At 41.4% G+C, this 12,105-nt stretch overlaps 1 non-coding gene across 1 annotated transcript; it reads left to right on the forward strand.

Annotated features, from left to right (window-relative positions):
* The first annotated feature begins 1,888 nt into the window (after positions 1 to 1,888).
* Positions 1,889 to 2,004, forward strand: LOC118146460 (U5 spliceosomal RNA). Its single transcript, XR_004732323.3, has one exon. It is a non-coding gene; the product is annotated as a U5 spliceosomal RNA (small nuclear RNA).
* Positions 2,005 to 12,105: the final 10,101 nt, after the last annotated feature.

Here is a 12,105-nt window from a genome sequence, read left to right on the forward strand (position 1 = left end):
TCTCACCATCCCCCTTCGTCCCACCCCGGACATGAACGCTTCCTTTATCCACCATGGTCCACGCTGTCTACACTTCCTGCCTACTAGTCACTTAGCAGCCTTCTCAGTTACAGATCAACCGCCACAGTATCACAGGGCTTGTGTTCCAGCAACATTTCTTATACTTAATCAAGACCCAAAGTTCAAGAGCAGTGTTGCTGGCATATGGTGGTGGTTTTCCATGCAACTTTCCTGTCACAGAAGCTGGCATATTGTTCTAATTGTTCTATTTTGTTCTTAGCTATCGTTGCTAACCTCTTACAGTGCCTGATTTATAAATTAAACTTTATCGTAGATATACATGCAAAGGAAAAAACATAGTATGATAGGATTAGATATATTGTAGTTTCAGGCATCCACTAGAGGTGTTGAAATGTATCCCCTGAAGGTAAGGGGGTACTACTGTAAATAGAATCATACGATACGTAGTCTCACTGTATCTGGCTTCTTTCTCTGATCATGTTTTCAAGGGCTGTCCGTATTGCAGCATGTATCAGTGCTTCATTCCTTCTTATGGATGAATAATGTTCTCTTGTATGAATATACCACATTTTATTCATTTATTCATCAACTGTTGGACATTTGGGTTGTCTGTACTTTGGCTATTATGAATAATGTTACTATGAACATCCGTATACGAGTTTTTGTGTCAATATTTGCTTTTTTTATTTGTTTGGGGTCTATATGTGAGAATGAAATTGCTGAGTTCAGTTTTTAGCCCTATGACCATAGTAAGATAGTTTTTCCCCCTCATCTGCTTCCAGTAAGTTCATTATGTGGAGTATCTGTGAGCCTCTTTCTGTTTTCTACTGTTTATGCTTACTCTTATTTTATCTCTTGCTGTGCTTGGTTATCTTTGATGGAGTGTTGAAAACTGTACTTGAAGAATTGATTGGAGTAATTTTAATACTAGGATGATATCATCTTCCTTTAGAAAGGATTTTCATTTACTTTTGCAAATGTGTGGGAACATTTGCAATCCATTTTAGTGCTTGAGATTTTTCTGCATCACCCAGACTTCTTGAAACTGAGCTACGGTAAAGGGGAAGGCTAGTTTACTTTTTGTTTACTTTTACTTTCAGGGTGCAGTCAATGAAAATTCCACCTCTAAAGTATGGGGTGGTTTTCCAAAATTACCCCACCCTTGGAAAGGCCGAGCCTCCTCAATATTTTTTAATCACTTTTTGTGATTGACAAAAGTACCCCAAATGCTGAGATCTTCTCTCTGGATTTCTACCAAGGGATATTGCTACTTGTCAGCTTTTCAATGTTTTAGAAAGAAGCTTTTTGTTTGTTTTTGTTTTGTTTTGAGACAGAGTCTCAACTCTGTTGCCTGGGCTGGTACAATCTTGGCTAACTGCAGCTTCCACCTCCTGGGTTCAAGCAATTCTCATGCCTCAGCCTCCCAAGTAGCTGAGACTACAGGCATGTGCCACTGTGCCTGGCTAATTTTTTTATTTTAGTAGAGACAGGGTTCTGCCATGTTAGTCAGGCTGGTCTAGAACTCCTGGCCTCAAGTGATCCACTTGCCTTGGCCTCCCCAAGTGCTGGGATTATAGGTGAGTCTCCATGCCTGGCCAGAAGCTTTTTATATTCCATATGGATTACTTTAGTTGTCTTTGGTGGGAGGGTAGTTCCAAATTATATAAATAATTAACTATTTATATTAATTAATTATATAAATATATTAAATAGTTAACTATTTCTGCATTGACAAATAGCTTGTTATCACTTTAGGGGACTGATGAATGCAGGAAGACAAATACCACAGATGATCTGCAATCATATTTGATATTACAAAGTAGACTGGTTTTCAGTATTTTTCTTGTAATTCAATACTATGGGCTTTGTACTCTGGTTTCTCTTCAGGTCGCATAAATCTTTCGCCTTTTAGTAAAGATTTCCATGGAGACGAACAATTCTGAGTCTTTATCCAATTGTTTGAGACCTTGTTTCGGCAAGGCCACATGTAAAAACTAATTTAAAAAAATACTGTGGGCTTCAAAACTGCACATAATCATTTGCTTCAAAATTTGTGATCCCAGAAAGCTGGCCTATTGAATTAATTAATATAATTAATTATAGATATATGAAATTATTCATTTATAAGGGAATTTTTAACAAAACTGATAATTAATAGAAGACTAGTTAAAATAAAATAGGCTTTTCCCATAGGATAAGATATTGTACAGCCATTAATACTATAGGATATATCTATATGGCATAGATGAGTCATGCCATAGTGAGAATTGAAACTAGTCAATCATAGACCCCTTTTAATATATTTACATATGCTAGAAATATTCCTGAAAATATATTGACTAAGTGGTTATCACAGGGTGGTGAGATAACTAGTGCTTTTATCTACTGCTTTTTGCTTTTTATTTTTATAATTGTGAAAATTATATTTTTATGAATGAACATGTACTTTTGTAATGGAAAGTGAATTACAAAATAAAATGTTACAAATGAAGCCAGATGTTTTTATTATGTTGTGTTGGAACATTTATCAGTGTAAATAGCCTATCATTTAGATTGAAGAAGTCTTTTTGAATATCTAATACATGTCAGCCTCTTTTATACATATATTTTCACTATGCTTATAAGTGCTCAAGTTTCAGTCACAATATAGTCATTAGTAATTGAAGCAATCTGGACTCTGTTCAAAACGAAGTCAAGTGGACAGGTTGATTTGTGCAAGGTGAAGGGTATGATTTTCATAGTCAGCAAATTCCTCCAACAAAGGCCAGATATTGGGCAAGGTGAGCTCTTCCAGACATTATAATTTATCCTAATAGGATAGATGTCAAGTGATTAAAATGGCATAAATATTGTAAAAATGGGTAATATGAGAATGAAAAAATAACAGCAATATTCATACCCTCTACTGCAGCAATAGTTAACATCTTGGAATATGCAGATGATTGGATTATTGATTCCAACCATCTGCTTCCTTCCCTGTAGGAGGATTATATATGTGACCTGAAGTGTCTTTCCAAAGGTAGAGTGTAGTTCTTTGACCTGCTTTGGCCAATAGGACATGAACAGGAGTAATACCCACCACAGATGAGACAAACCTTTAAGAGCCATTAGATATTTCAGCTCCGTCCCCTGTTGTTTCCTTTCGCCATAAGAATAACATGTCCTAAAAAGGGGCTGCTCCTTCAAGCTAGTCCTGGAATGAGATGATACATGAAGCAGAGCCATCACCACTGATTTGCAGACACCAACATGCAATGCAAATGAGAAATAAATGTATTAAGACATGAGATTAGGTGTGGGGAGGTGCTGTTTGTTATCACAGCAAAGCTGACTAATACATTGTTTCCTCAAAAATACCATAGCAGCTTCACTTAACTGACTCTCCAGATTGACACATATTCTCCTTTCCTTCCTTTTTTTTTCTAACTCTGTTGCCCAGACTGTAGTGCTGTAGTGCAATCATAGCTCACTGCAGCCTCAACCTCCTGGGCTCAAGCAGTCCTCCCACCTCAGCCTGCCAAGTAGCTGGGACTACAGGCATGTGCCACCATACCCAGCTAATTTTTTTTTTTTTTTTGAGATAGAATCTTGCTCTGTCACCCAGGCTGGAGTGCAGTGGCGCAGTTTCAGTTCACTGTAACCTCTGCCTCCTAGGTTCAAACAATTCTCCTGCCTCAGCCTCCCAAGTAGCTGGGATTATAGGCGAAAGCCACCACATCTGGTTAATTTTTGTATTTTTAGTAGAGACAAGATTTCGCCACGTTGGCCAGGTTGGTCTCTATTCCCTGACCTCAGGTGATTCACCTGCCTTGATGTCCCAAAGTGTAGGATTACAGGTGTGAGCCACCATGCCTGGTCAGCTAATTTTTAAATTTTTGGTAGCAATGGGGTCTTACTATGTTGCCCAGGCTGTTCTTGAACTCCTGGGCTCATGTGATCCAGCCTCAGCCTTTCAAAGTGCTGGGATTACAGGCATGAGCCACTAAGCCCAGCCCTCTTTTCTGTCTTTAAAACCTAATTGACAATGTCCATGGCTCACTACATACTCAAAGCTGGTAAGACACGCTCTAGCATGGGTGCTCACTGCTGCCTGATTAACTGACCAAGTGTAAGTCCTGATTCCAGATCAAGACAGGTGAGAGGGCTGCACTATAAACCAGTTAGAGTTATGGAGTGGTTGGCTTTGATGCAGTATTACATGAGAGCTTGGGAAGACCCAAGACCAGAGCCCAACTCTGCCTTTAGTATGTGTGTGCCTTGGTCAAATTACTAATACAGACACCAACATTGAGAGTTATTAGTTCTCAAAGAAACTCTCCGTCAAGAGGCAATTGTTATCTAGTCTTTATTATGCTTCTCATACTACAATTGCCTAAGTTTATTTATATTTGTTATTTATTTTCTTTTTCTTTAAAATTTTTTTCTTTTTTTATGAAGATGGGGTTTCACCATGTTGATCAGGCTGGTCTTGAACTCCCGACCTCAGGTGATCCACCTTGGCTTCCAAAGTGCTTTCATTACAGATGTGAGCCACCATGCCTGGCCTATTTATTTATTTTTTGAGATGAAGTTTCGCTCTTGTTCTTGTTGCCCAGGCTGGAATAACGACGCAATTTCGGGTCACCGCAACCTCCACCTCCCAGGTTTAAGTCATTCTCCTGCCTCAGCCTCCCAAGTAGCTGGGATTACAGGCATGTGCCACCATGCCCATTTAATTTTGTATTTTTAGTAGACATGGGATTTCTCCATGTTGGTCAGGCTGGTCTCGAACTCCCAACCTCAGGTAATCTGCCCACCTCAGCCTCCCAAAATGCTGGGATTACAGGCATAAGCCACAGCACCTGGCCTACAGTTACCTAAATTTAAAAACCGAACTTTTGCAAATATTTTATTGTATTTGTTTTTTTACTATGGAGGATGTCATACTTAAAATGAGAGAAAATGGCATAATCCTCCCCCCAGGTACTCATGACCTAGCTTGAGTAATCTTTTTTTTTTCTTTTTTCTTTCTTTTTTGTTCTGTTTTCTTATTTTTGTTTTGTTTTGTTTTGTTTTTTGTTGAGTAATCATCAACTGTGGTCAGTCTCATTTCCCATTCAGTTGCCTCCCCACCCCAGCACACACACACACACTTTCTCCCTGTCTTCTCGTCAAGCCTTGCACTGGACTATTTAAAGAAAATTCGACATTGTATTTTTTGTTTTTGAGACAGGGTCTCACTCTGTTGCCCAAGCTGGAGTGCAGTGGCATGATCTCGGCTCACTGCAACCTCCACCTTCCAGGTTCAAGCGATTCTCCTGCCTAGAGTACAGGCCGTGCACCACCATGCCCTACTAACTTTTTGTATTTTCAGTAGAGATGGGGTTTCACCATGCTGGTTGTGAACTCATGACCTCAGGTGATCCGCCTGCCTCAGCCAGCATTGTATATTTACAAGAGAAGATTATTTTAATATAACCACTGCACCATTATCTCAATTAAAAAATAAACAGGCCGGGCATGGTGGCTCACACCTGTAATCCCAGCACTTTGGGAGGCCGAGGCTGGTGGATCACCTGAAGTCAGGAGTTTGAGACCAGCCTGGCCAACATGGTGAAACCCCATCTCTACTAAAAATACCAAAAATTAGCCAAGCATGGTGATGAGCACCTGTAATCCCAGCTACTCAGGAGGCTGAGACAGGAGAATCGCTCGAACCTGGGAGATGGAGGTTGCAGTGAGCTGAGATCATGGCATTGCAATCCAGCCTGGGCAACAAGAACAAAACTTTGTCTCAAAATAAATAAACAAACAAACAATAGACTAGGTGTGGTGGCTCAAGCCTGTAATCTCGGCACTTTGGGAGGCTGAGGCAGGTGGATCACCTTAGATCTAGAGTTCGGGACCAACCTGACCAATATGGTGAAACCTCTCTCTACTAAAAATACAAAAAATCAACCAGGTATGGTTATGGGTGCCTGTAAGCCCCACTACTTGGGAGGCTGAGGCAGGAAATCAATTGAACCTGGGAGGTGGAGGTTGCAGTGAGCCAAGATCAAGCCACTGCACTCCAGCCTGGGCAACAAGGGTGAGACACTGTCTCGAAAAAATAAAAATAAATAAACAATAGTTCCTTAAAAACATTTAATAGTAAGTCAAGCATCAAATTTCCCTAGTTGCCCCCAAATGTTGATTTCAGTTACATACTCTGTTGATATGACTTTTCTTTTTTTTTTTTTGAGACTGAGTCTCACCAGGCTGGAGTGCAGTGGTGCAATCTCAGCTCACTATAATCTACACCTCCGAGGTTCAAGTGATTCTCCTGCCTCAGCCTCCTGAGTAGCTGGGACTACAGGCATGCGCCACCATGCTTGGCTAATTTTTTTGTATTTTTGTAGAGACAGGGTTTTGCCATGTTGACCAGGCTTGTCTCAAACTCCTGGCCTCAGGTGATCTACCTGCCTTGGCCTCCCAAAGTGCTGGGATTACAGGTGTGAAACACCGTGCCTGGCATATTGACATGACTCTTAAAACTTTTCTCAAAGTTTCCCTCTTTTTTTTCTAACATAAGCAACCCTTGTAAATCCTTTGTCCATAAGATAATCCATTGTGACCATGTTGCAAATGTCAGGGTCCTTAGCTTTTCTCACCCTTTAGTAAACAGTGCTTTGGATGTTCCCTTGGTGTTAGCCAGCCTCACACCTCTGCTGAGTGGTCAAGCAGGCCCCATTTCCACCTACGATAAGTGCAGCATCTGAAAACTCATTTCCTTGAGACCTTTATGATAGTAAGTAGGGAACTGAACTCCTCAAGGCTTTTTGGTCTCGTCAGTCTCAAGAAACAAGGTTTTCAAGAAACCTGTTGGATGACTCAACATGAGGCTCCAGGGGTGATAAAGACCCTGGGGTCCCTGATCCATGTAGAAGTTTTAGAAATAAAATTGTTTCAGAAAATGTGGAATGGGCAAATACAGCGTGTATAAATGGAAATATTACTTTCAATGATACGTGGTTTAAAGTGTGAGTAACTAAATTAACAAATTAGGTATACATAGACATAATTATTTTTTCTTTTCTTTCTTTTTTTTTTTTTTTGAGACAGGCTCTTGATCCGTCTTGCAGGCTGGAGTGCAGTGGTGCAATTTCTGCTCACTGGGTTCAAGCGATTCCCCTGGCTCAGATTCCCAAGTAGCTGGAACAACAGGCGTGCACCACTACGCATGGCTAGTTTTTTTTTTTGCATTTTTGTAGAGATGGTGAAATGTTGGCCTGCCTCAGCCTCCCAAAGTGCTAGGATTACAGGCTGAGCCACCACACTTGGCCGACATAATTGTTTCTTCTACAACTCAGAATTTTTGTATACTTGTGATGAACTAAAGTTGGAAAAGCTGAGCTTTGCATAAGGAACAGTCTTGCCTGGGGTTGCATAAGGTGCTCTTCCAGTTATAGGACAGACTCATGCCCTGAGAGGGCCTCACTTCCCCTTGTCCTGCTAACATTCTGTCTTTGACTTTGTGAAGTCACTCCTCCTGCCACTGCCCTTGATTAGGTCTCTCACGTGCACCACACAAAGAACTCTGTGAGGATGCCCTGGATTTGGTCCCTGGTTATTGGCCACGCCCTGGTACCACTGGCTCTACCTGCTTTTATCTGAGTCTCTACTGGCTTCTCTCAGACTCACTTCCCCTCGCTGCACACACCCTTGATGCTACATGGGAGCAATTGCTGACATGAAAATTCAAAGAGATGAAGCAAATACAACTCCAACAACCTCAAGCCTCAAGTGATCTGCCTGACTTGGCCTCCCAAAGTGCTGGGATTATAGGTGTGAGCCACTGTGACTGGCATATCAAGTCTACTTTGAATTGGTATTATACCATTTCAAATACAATGCTAGAATCTTACAACAGTATACTCCTACTTACCCGCTCTCATTCTTTTCCTTCAAATAATGAATAATTTCCTTCCACCTCCTTGCTTAATCCTTTCCTTCTGGGGCTCCCATTACATATATATTAGAGGGCTTGATAGCGTCCCACAAGTCATTGAGATTCTGTTCAATTTTCTTGATTTTCACTCTTTGTTCTTCAGTTAGGATAATCTTTATTGACTGTCTTCAAGTTCATTCTTTCTTCTGCAGGTCCAATCTACTTTTAAGTTCTTCCAATAAATTTTTTGATTTCAGATATTGTATATGTTTAGTTTTATAATTTGCTTCCTTTTTTTGAATTTCAATTTCTCTCCTTAGCTTCCATATCTCTCCTGAAATTCCCATCTTTTGCTTTTTTATATTTATCTTTTCCATATATTCTTTAATATATTTATAATAGTTACTTTAAAATTCTTGTTGCCCAGTTTCAACACTTGTGTCATTTGCTGGTCTGCTTCCAATGCCAATTTCCCTGTATATTGTAGGTCACATTTTTCTGCTTTTTATCATAGGTAGCAAATTTTTGTTGTCTTCTAAATATTGTGGTTGATACATTTTAGAGACTCTGAATTCTGTTATCTTCCACTTAAGAATTTTTTTGTTGTTGTTCTGGAGGAAGTTTAATCACAGGCACATCATTTTGATCCTATGGAAACTTGATTTTAGACTTTTCAGAGCAGGTCTATTTCAATTTTGCCTTTAGTCCTCAGGCATAGCCCTCAGTCCTAGGAAGCAGCCATTACTCTTAGGTGTGTCCTTTCTGGGATTTTAATGGAAAACCAAAGTGTTTACCAAGCTTTTCCTTTTTAAAAAGTAATTAAGTTTTTTGGCCAGGCACAGTGGCTTACACCTGTAATCCCAGCTGAGGTGAGTGGATTGCTTGGTTCCAGGAGTTTGAGACCAGCCTGGGTGACATGACAGAACTCCATCTCCACAAAATATATATATATACACACATATAAATTAGCCAGGCATGGTAGTATACACCTACAGTCCCAGCTACTCGGGAGGCTGAGGCAGGAGGATCACTTGAGCCTGGGAGGTAGAAGTTGCAGTGAGCTGTGATCACACCTCTGTACTCTAGCCTGGAAAACAGAGCAAGACACTGTCTCAAAATAAATAAATGAATAAGTTTTTTAAATTGACAAAAATTATATATATTTATTATATATAACATGATGTTTGGAATATGTATAGATCATTTCTGTAGGTGATTAAAGAAAAAATATGTATACATTGTAAAATGGCTAAATTGAGCTAATTAACATTTATATTACCTCATATACTTATCATCTTTGTGGTGAGACACCTAGACTCTATTCTCTGAGTGATTTTCAAGAATATAATACTGTACTTTGTGACTAACTATAATCTCCATGTTGTAAATAGATCTCTTGAACTGATTCCACCTAATGGAAACTTTGCATCTTTTGACAACCATGTTCCTTACCCCCATGTCCACCTCCCAAGATCATCTAACCTGAGTTGATTATTCAGTAAATGTTGTTAAACACTTAAAGAACTGATTTTGATCTATTTTAATAAGAGATATCACTTTTGCCAAAATCTCACATATTAACATAGAGCAAAGATTTAATTGTTTTTTTAAATCAGCCATAACAAAATTTAAAAAAACAATAATATGAAAAAAAACATACCTACCAATCAAGAAATTATAGAGCATATTTTCTTTTTCTTTTTTTTTTTTTTTTGAGATGGAGTTTCGCTCTTGTTACCCAGGCTGGAGTGCAATGGCGCAATCTCGGCTCACCCCAACCTCCGCCTCCTCGGTTCAGGCAATTCTCCTGCCTCAGCCTCCTGAGTAGCTGGGATTACAGGCATGCGCCACCATGCCCAGCGAATTTTTTGTATTTTTAGTAGAGACGGGTTTCACCATGTTGACCAGGATGGTCTCAGTCTCTTGACCTCGTGATCCACCCGCCTTGGCCTCCCAAAGTGCTGTTACAGGCTTGAGCCACCACACCCGGCCCGCATATTTTTATAATTTTATAGACTACCCAAGCATTTCAGCAAAACAAAGCCACATTGAAAAATATTCACAAGTTTGTGTGCACAAAACTGTAAATCTTGTTTATGGGGAAAAATGCAATAAGCAAAGTTAAAATTTAAATGACAAGCCAGGAAAAAACATTTGTGATGTATATGATAAACAAGAAATTAATATTGATGGGATCTGAGCTCTGCACTGTTTCTCTAGCACAGGGTGGCTGTTGAACTCTCTGGTCGATGCCTGTTTTCGTCTGGATTCCTTGGAGTCTTGCCCGTACCGGTGCAGCTTAAGAGTCAGCCAAGAATTTGAGAGGCGTTATATACAGATTTGTGGGTTCTCCCTCTATTGGTCTCTTCTTTCTGGAATTCCTCCCCCCTCCTCAATTTCAGCTGCTCTGGAAGCCCTGACTCTGGCCTCTGATTCTTCATCCCAGCCTGTTGGCCTCTTTTTGCTGGCTTTGTAACCACACCTCACCCCACTCCCACCTACATCACTCCAGACCCCCAGCACTGCAGAGTCTGGGGAATGACCTCAGTTGCTGATCAACATCAGTTCTTTAAACTTTTAACAGCATATATTGAATAATCAATCCTTTATTCACAGTTTAAATGTGTAGCTCTGTCATATTTAGGTGACTAGATGTGTTGGTCTGTTTCTGGTGTCTGTTCGTTCTGTTCCCTTAATCTGTTTATTTATCCTTCTGCCAGTCTCACAATGTTTTATTACAATAATTTTATGGTACTATTTTATTTGTGTCTGGCAAGACATGGGCCTCTCTTTGTTCTTTTTCCGCCCCCCTAAAATTTCTCCAGGGTTTGCATGTATTTAATCCTGCAGATGACATTTACAATCTTCTCAGGTTATAGACACTGTGTTTGTGCTTATGTTCATACTGCATTCGATGAAGGGTTATTTGGAGAACTGACTCCTTGATGGGTCTGGATACAGTACCGTGCTTTGAACTGGTGCGAGAGTAGAGCGAACGGGATGGGCGCAGCGAGGTTGCAGGGGGCTTCCACTGCTTTGGCTCCGGCAGCAGAGCCTCTCTAAGGGGATCCACCACTTCTCTAAGGTAACTGCCCTCCTCGTTAGCCCGCGGCCGCAGGCTCCGAGGCCCGGGGGTAGCTGGAGAAATGCAGGGCTCTGGCTAGAGGGGCCTCGCAGCGCGCTTCGGTTCCCCGGGAGACCCAGGCAGAGGTGCGGGCCTCCAGCTAGGGCCGCTCTCAGACTGGAGGGCGCGGAGGATACACGGAGCCGTTTACCTGGGTCCGCGCTGGGCTGTCCTAGCTCACGGGGTGACTTCGGGGACTCCCAGCGTCTGCCCCGCGCCCCTGCGCCGCGTCTGAGCAGCCAGCTCCGGGCCGGAGGGTAGCGTTGGTTGGGGCGTGGGCAGCTGGAGGGCTGCAGGTCCCCAGCGCCGCCTACCGGGCGAGGGGCGGAGACGCTGATTGCCGAAGTCAGCCGGCCCCAGGTTCCGCGCCCTCGAGCTGGAGTACATCCCAGGGCTTGCCGCACCCTGCGCTGGCTGGCGGCCAATCCCTAAGCATGTGGCTCCAGGATGCACTTAACGCCGTCCCCCATGCCCCAGGACCCTCCTTCGAAACAGAAGCACACTGCCACCCATTCCCCATCCCCCCACACACCCCTGCAGGGCCAGCCTTTGTTTAAACTGCGCACTGTAACATTAGCCCCCTCCCCAGATCGCCTTTTTAAAATTGTGTGCTCTTTAAGGGAATAAGATTTCAGTTTAAATATTTTGGGAATCGATTTCAGAACGTGTAATGGGTTAATCATAGAACAATAATTTTGATGTACTCAAATCAACAGTAAACATTTCCACAAATGGTGGGAAAGGAGAACCACCTTGATTAAAATCGGGAGCTACAGACAGACACCAACTGTCAACATTATTGCTTAATACTGTTTTGGAGATTCAAAGAGCTGAAATTTAAAAATGAAATTAAGCGGCAAGAACATCTAATAAAAAGAAACAAGGCCATCTATTGTTTTTTATAATTGGAAAACTAGACACAGAAGTTTAGAAAAACGTCTGGAGTAGGTGAATTTGGGAAGTTTGCTCAACCAACCTAAACATGCCCAAGGAACTTTTGTCTACTCTAGGACCAAGAACCTTCTAAATAAATTTCACAAGAAAGCTACACAGA

This window comes from Callithrix jacchus, chromosome 12, assembly GCF_049354715.1.
Source record: "Callithrix jacchus isolate 240 chromosome 12, calJac240_pri, whole genome shotgun sequence".
Classification (NCBI taxonomy): Eukaryota; Metazoa; Chordata; class Mammalia; order Primates; family Cebidae; genus Callithrix; species Callithrix jacchus.